Source organism: Petaurus breviceps, unplaced genomic scaffold, assembly GCF_028583685.1.
Source record: "Petaurus breviceps papuanus isolate PSGF00001 unplaced genomic scaffold, PetGlider_PUasm1.0 90865, whole genome shotgun sequence".
Lineage (NCBI taxonomy): Eukaryota > Metazoa > Chordata > Mammalia > Diprotodontia > Petauridae > Petaurus > Petaurus breviceps.
In genome coordinates this window covers 2,164,917-2,172,382 of record NW_027187367.1, presented here as the reverse complement: position 1 = coordinate 2,172,382, position 7,466 = coordinate 2,164,917, and the positions used below count along the sequence as shown (strand labels likewise).

Sequence of the window (7,466 nt, the reverse complement as noted above, 5' to 3'; positions counted from 1 at the left end):
TAGAAAGATTCTACAAAATATAAATTAAACAACAAAACTATAAAGGAAAACAACTCCAAGGTTTCACTTCACATTTTACAAATTCATGAAGATGGCATAAAGGGGAATAGTTAACACTGGAGAGGTTGTGGGAAAATAATCACATTACTTCATCATTTTGAAGCTGTAAATGTGTACAAATATTTTGGAAAGCAATTTGGAACAATGTTAATTAAATAAAAACCTATTTATGTCTTTTGTGCTAGAAATATTTCTACTAGAAATATTCCATGAAGATTTCATTGATGATAAGAATATCCCCATGTTCAATGAAGTATTTGTAACAGTTCTTCTACATTGAGAAAAACATTTATTGTTAAGCAAATTACGGTACATACATATATTAATATTAATGTGCTATAAGATGTGATGAATGTGATGAATACTGAGAAGTATGAAAAGTTTTACATGATCTAATGCAGAAGGCATTAAGCAGAGACTAGAAAATAATATATACAATGTAAATGGAAAGAAATACCACAAATTAATCAAAAGTGAATGTTTCAAAATTACAAAAAGCAAGCAAAGTCTCAAGAGAAATAAGAAAACACTCCATCCCCCACTCTTTAGGAGAGTGGAAAGGTTCACGTGGATGAAACATTGTTTACCTGTTGCAGGAGCTCTTGGCTAGGAAAATGAGTCTAGATTACAAATCCAAAATACTAAGAGATGGTTTGAACTACTTTTCCCAGTAGATATTTAGCATAATATAACCCTGGAGATCCATCCAAACAGTTATTACAAGTGAAATACAGGGTTTCCAAGTATTTTGGATGAAGATATCAGAACTAAGTAGATCATTTGACATGTAAATAAAGGAGTGAAAAGGAACAGATAGAGCAAATGGAAACAACAAACTGATGATGAAGATATTTATGATATATATGTGTGTGTGTGTGTGTGTATGAATATTTAGCACCCTCCACTTGTAACACTTCTCTTTGTAAAGAGAGTAGCAGAGAACAAAGAAAGGAAAAAGAAAAATAATTATGGGAGAAAACACAAAAATAACAGTAAAATTAATATTAACAGGAAAAACAAATTCACAAAATTGATGTTAACCAATTTGTCAGAGTGAAAAATCTAGCAATATGTTGCTTATAAGAAACACACTTAGGGGCAGCCAGGTGACTCAGTGAGTAAGAGCACTGGCTCCAGTGTCAGAATGATCTGGGGATTAAATCCGGGCTCAGATACTTAGCACAACACCCAGAAATAACTGGTCATGTAACCCTGAGCAAGTTACTTAATCCTGATTGCTTAAAAACAAAAACAAATATATTTGGGGCAGCCAGGTAGTACAGTGAGTAAGAGCACTGGCTCCAGTGTCGGAATGACCTGGGGATCAAATCTGGGCTCAGATACTCAGCACCACACCCAGAAATAACTGGCCATGTAACCTTGAGCCCCTGATTGCTTTAAAAAAAAAATAAGAAACACACTTGAGGTAGAATAAAAATGGCATATTAGGGGCAGTCACCCAACTGAACTCTCCAAAGATTCTCCTCCATACAACTTAAAAATAAAGCCTCAATTCAAATTTTGAAGTGGCAGAGCCAAAAGGTGAGGGGCAGACATTTTTCCTGCCTAAGAAAACCTAAAAAGTTATCAGGAGAAGTCTGTGATACCAGGGTGATACTGTCCACAGTCAATATATTAGGTGGTGCACAAACTTCTGGTATTTACAGCTCAGAGAGAGTAAGGGGGTCAGACAACTGGTTACAAAGAGATATCAGGGGACCCTTTGTTAATGCTGGGAAGAGATGGTGCTGATTGACAGCTCTATTTCTCATACACAGTTCAAAGTCATAGTTCTAAGAGTGAAGAAGAACGCTGGTGGTCAGTCACAAGGGAACAGAGGCCCTGGTCATAGTTCCAAGGCAAGAAGGAGCACAACTATTTGCACCTACACGGAATTATAGGCCCTTCCTAGGCAAAGAAAAACGTGCAGACAAGGAATGAAGTGAACATACCTCTTCCATACACACAGAAAAAGCTCTTTTAAAAAAACAGCAGAGGGGTGGAGCCAATATGGCAGAATAAAAGCAGGTACTTGCTTGAGTTCACCCCAAACTCCTCAAAATACCTGTAAAAACAAATTCTAGAACTGGAGAACGCACAAAATGACAGAGGGAAAGACATTTCCGGTCCAAGAGAGCCTGGAAAGCTGACAGGAAGGGTATATGCCACCAGGCTGGAAACAGAGTGGTGTGGTGTGGGCTATGCTGGATGCTGGGACAGAGCAGGCCTCAGGGGATTGAATCACTGACAGTTGTGGCAGTTTCCAGACTTCTCAACCCACAAATACTGAGAACAGTGTGGAAGGTCAATGACAGAATTCTGTAGGACCTAGGTGAAAAAGGAGCTCATGGTCTGGCCCCAGAACCAGGGAAGTGGAGATGGCAGTGGTGGCAGCAGCAGCAGCAGCAGTGGTTACTTCTAGAACTCAGGGTCCACAGATGGTGGGGATCCTGCTGTAATACAAAACTTCAGAAATATAAAAGAATACACACACACACACACACACACACACACACACACACACACACACCCAGCTCCATTATGACTGGAACCAGAGTCTTGCCTTGACAGGGAGTTAAAAAGTCAAGTATTTGGCTGGGAAAATGAGTAAACAACATTAAAAAAAACTCAGACTATAGAATCTTACTTTGATGACAAAGAAGATCAAAACATACAACCAGAAGAAGACACAAAGTCTAAGCTACTACATCAAAAGTCTCCAAGAAAAATATGAATTGGTCACAGGCCATGAAAGAGCTCCAAAAGAATTTTGAAAATCAAGTGAAAGAAGTAGGGAAAAATTGGGAAAAGAAATGAAAGTGATGCATGAAAATCATGAAAAACAGTAAACAGTTTGCAAAAGGAGAACCCCCCAAATGCTGAAGAAAATAACACCTTAAAAATAGACTAACCCAGAATGGAAACTGGACTTAGTCCCCCTATGATCTACAGGCGAGGAACTCTGAAGCCGCCATGCAGTGGTGGCCACCGTGACTCAGCCACTTCTCCCTCTGGGGGCACAGGCTGGACCACACTCCCAGACTCCCTGTTCCCTAAGTCTACATTGACCTCTCACTTTGTCTTTGGGGTTTATGGGTTGATAATTCTGGAAACTGCCACAGCTGCTGGTGATCCACTCTCCTGAAGTCCCTCCAACTGTTGGCTGATAGGGGTGCCCTGAGGATAAAACCACAGAGTCAGGTGAGTCTGGGCTCTGCTCCCAGCATGCTGTAATGGACTCTTCCTCTCTGCCTGCCAGGCTGTCTTCAGTGGGAGGTTTATTTCTCTCTGTCACTTTGTGGGTTCTGTAGACCTAAAGTTTGTTAATAGTCATTTTTCATAGGCATTTGAGGTGGCTACGGAGGGAGCATATGGAGTTTTCCTGCTTCTACTCTGTTATCTTGGCTCCACCTACTTTCAAGCATTCTTACTGCAAAGACCAGAGTTGAATACAAAATTTGACTTTCAAGTATACAACTCAAGAGAAGCATGAAAAGGCAGACAGATGATAAAAATTATGTGAAAACAGATGAAAATGAGAGTTACTTCCAGACAGAGGAAGATGGCAACACCTTGGCAACCAAAGTCACTGAAGAATGGAACCAACATGTAGGGCAGTTCCTAATAAGAAACCCAACCCCTTAGTGAAGGGTCTTTAAATTTATTGGAATGGGAGGATAGGGGAGGGATCCATGGAGAGGGATAAGCAAGTAATAGGAGAACAAGGTAGTAGGTAAAAGTAAAGTAGAGGAGGCTGGAGGGATAGGAAACAAGAGATATTAATAAACAATAAAAAAGATAAGGAGTGGAGTATGTTTGGGAAAGTATAAGATTACATATATATGTATAAGTATATAAATATAGAGAAACATGTCTAAACTTTATTGCAGTCTTTTGGGGGAGGTTGGGGGAAGTGAAAAAAAAAACAAATTTAAAAAGTACACAGCAGAGTCAAAAAAATCTTACAAGAAAGCAAAGAAAAGATGGACAAGTCTTCACACAATGTTTATTATTTATCATACAGGCTTTCTTGAAATGAAAATTGTTACATATTTTGAATCATCTCTTATTGTTCTGCTGTGAACACAATATGCTTTTTCTTTTTCTTTTTTCTTTGTATTAAAGTTTCAATATTTAAGTTTAGGATACGTTTTTGTTTCTTTTTCTATTCTGTATTTATATTCTGGCCTTTGAGTCCAAAAGAAAAAAGAAAAAAAATAATTCCCAACCCCTGACATTTTCTGTTTACTGAATGTAGCCCTGCTAACATTTGTTCTAGAATTGTAGTTTGGGGGTGGCTAGGTGGTGCAGTGAATAGAGCACTGGCCCTGGAGTCAGGAGGACCTAGGTTTGGATCCATCCTCAGACACTTAACACAAAAAAAACTAGCCGTGTGACCTTGGGCAAGTCACTTAACACTAATTACCCTCCAAAAAGAAAAAAAAAGAATTGTAGTTTGAGACAAAAAAAGACTTTTTTGAAGTTAACTTAATCAACTGCATCTTCTGTCACATGGCTCATCCCTGATGATGAACCCAGGCTAAAACACAGTGCTGCTGTTACAGTAATGGCAGTGTTGACAAAACATTTTAAACCTTTGCACATGATGTTGAACTTGTTCAGTTTACAATGATGATATTAATACTGTTTATAGCTAGGAGTTTGATTTCTGACCACTTTGAGATTTTAGTAGAACAATTTGCTATACACTGTACATTTTTTCCCCCACAAGCAATTGTAAAAAGCAACATCTTGTAGTTATTAGCACTAAATAATTCTGTTCCTGGCTTCAACACCTGCTTGGAATTCAGAAGCCATGAAGGTGGCATGGTCTATAACTTGATTGCAAATGTCTGATAAAAAAAGAAAGAAAAAGAAAAAAGTGACCTATAACAAATGCAGCTGGATAGCCCTATTCTCTAGGCTAATTCATAACTTGGTAATATTTTCTTTCAGGATACTCTAATAAATCAGCCATGGTGGAGGAGGGGTTAAGCACTCTAAGTCTTATGTAGCACCAAAAAAAAAAAAAAAAGAATCCTGAAATTCAGAATATTACCTCCTAACCCTGAGTTAATGGAATTCAACTTAAAAAGTTTAAAGTCATAAAATACACTGGAAAAAAAATAGAAAATAACAGTAAAAACAGAATTTGACCATAAAAAGCTACTTTGATTGCAGAGAAGACAAAGATGTGAACTCAGAAGAATATAACAATGTGAAAATAGTTACCAAAAAAAAAACCTCAAAGAAAAATTCTAATTGGATCCAAGTTAACAAGAGTTCCTAGAAGAGTTAGAGAAAGAGATGCATGATAGAGGAGAAATTGGAAGTGCTGCAAGAAAATTATGAAAAGAAAATTAACAGCTTGTTAAAAGAGGCACAAAAATATTAAAGAAAGCATCTTATGAAACAGGATTGGCCTAAAAGTAAAAGTTGCAGAAAAATTCACTGAAGAAAAGAACTCTGTAAAAACAGAATAGTCCAGATGGAAAAGGAAGTAGAAAAATTCTTTGAACAACAACAACAAAAAAAACCTCTTTAGAAAATATTGTTGGTCAAATAGAAAAAGAGGTACAAAATTTCAGAAGAAGAAAATAATGCCTTAAAAATTAGAATTGGGCAAGTGGAGTTTGTGGAGAACCACAGCCCAGGCAGTGGAGGGAAATCTGGTCCAGTACTAGAATGTTCCATGGGCCACATGTCTAGCCCAGTCCAGCCCAGCCCAGCCTCAGGGCCTGATGTGGACCTTAACTTCCCTCTATGACTGCTTCTTTCCTAGCATTGTCTCCTGGGACACCATGCTGAGCATCTTGAGCAGCAGCTGCTGCCTCTTCCATCAGAGCCCAGTGAGGGAGGCAGGAATCACTGCTGACAATGCTGGCACACAGGACCAGGCTGAAGTCACAAAAGTCATGACCTACTTCAAAAAGAATCCATAGTACAGGCTCCCAGGTGAGGTGAAGAGCAAGGTTGCCTCTAAATATGACCATCCGGCAGAGGAAGATCTTCTCAACTGGATAGAAGTTACAGGCTTGAGTATTCAGACAAAGTTTCAGCTGGGTTTAAAGTATGCCATAATCCTCTGTGAATTTATAAATAAACTCCAGCCAGGTTCAGTGAAGAAAGTCAATGAATCTTCACTAAACTGGTCTCAGTTGGAGAACACAGGCAATTTTATAAAAACCATTCCAGAAGGTATGAAACCACACCACATCTTTAAAGCAAATAATCTTTTTGAGAATGGAAATATGACCCAAGTTTTGACTACAATGGCAACTTTAGCAAGTCTAGCTAAAACAAAAAGATTTCATAAAGCAATTGAAATTGGTTTTATGGGGTGGCTAGGTGGCCGTGAATAGAGTACTGGCCTTGGAGTCAGGAGAACCTTAGCTCAAATCTGGCCTCAGACACTAGACACACTTACTAGCCATGTGACTTTGGGTAAGCCACTTAACCCCAGTTGCCCTGCAAAAAGCAAAAAAAAAAAGAAATTGATTTTAAATATGCAGTAAAAAGTGCTTTTATGAAAGAAAACTGAAAGCTGAACAAAGTATAATTAGTTTGCATATGGGAACGAACAAATGTGCCAGCCAGGCAGGAATGAGTGCCTATGGCACTAGGAGGCATCTTTATGATAAAACAAATTAAAACCGACAAGCCCTTTGACCAGACAACAATTAGTCTGTAGATGGGTAACTAAGGAAGGAGCCAGTCAGACAGGAATGTAAGCACCAGGTACCAGAAGAGACATCTATTATCAGAAGCTAACATTACAACCGGTAGACCACTCAACAATTTCACTACAGATGGTTAGCTACAAAGTTGCTTCACAGAAAGGAAGGAATGTCTATGGGTTTGGGTGACATGTAAATGATCCCAGATATTGTTCTGCTCCAATAAAACCTGCAATATATAATGAAAGCCAGGGAAGAGGAGCAAATAGGTCTGAAATCAGTGATAATGATTATCAGACAGAATATGCAGATGAATATCATGTGGAGTACCAAGATGACTATCCAAAAGATCACAAATATAATGACCAGGGCACTGATTATTAGATTTGCACAAAAAAGAGAGAGAAAACATCAGTATTAGTCCATTATTTTATTCAGTGAAAACCAAGCTAGCCTTGTGTAATTTTTATCTTGTCTTCCTAAAACATTACTATGCTTATTATACTACAGCATAACCAGTAATTCACATATGAAGCAAAAAGGAATATAGTGAAATGGGAGTACTCTTGGACAGTCAGTTCTTCTTATTAAAGATCTATGCATTTTTACAATCTTCTACTTTAAACTTGTATTTTATGGACCATATGAATCTTCTCTCTCTCTCTCTCTCTCTCTCTCTCTCTCTCTCTCTCTCTCTCTCTCTCTCTCTCTCTCTCTGTCTGTCTCTCT

General features: G+C 38.3%; 1 pseudogene; it reads left to right on the top strand.

Moving 5' to 3' along the window:
• Positions 1 to 5,975: 5,975 nt before the first annotated feature.
• LOC138150267 (calponin-3-like) lies at positions 5,976 to 7,129 on the top strand (annotated as a pseudogene).
• The last annotated feature ends 337 nt before the right edge of the window (positions 7,130 to 7,466 follow it).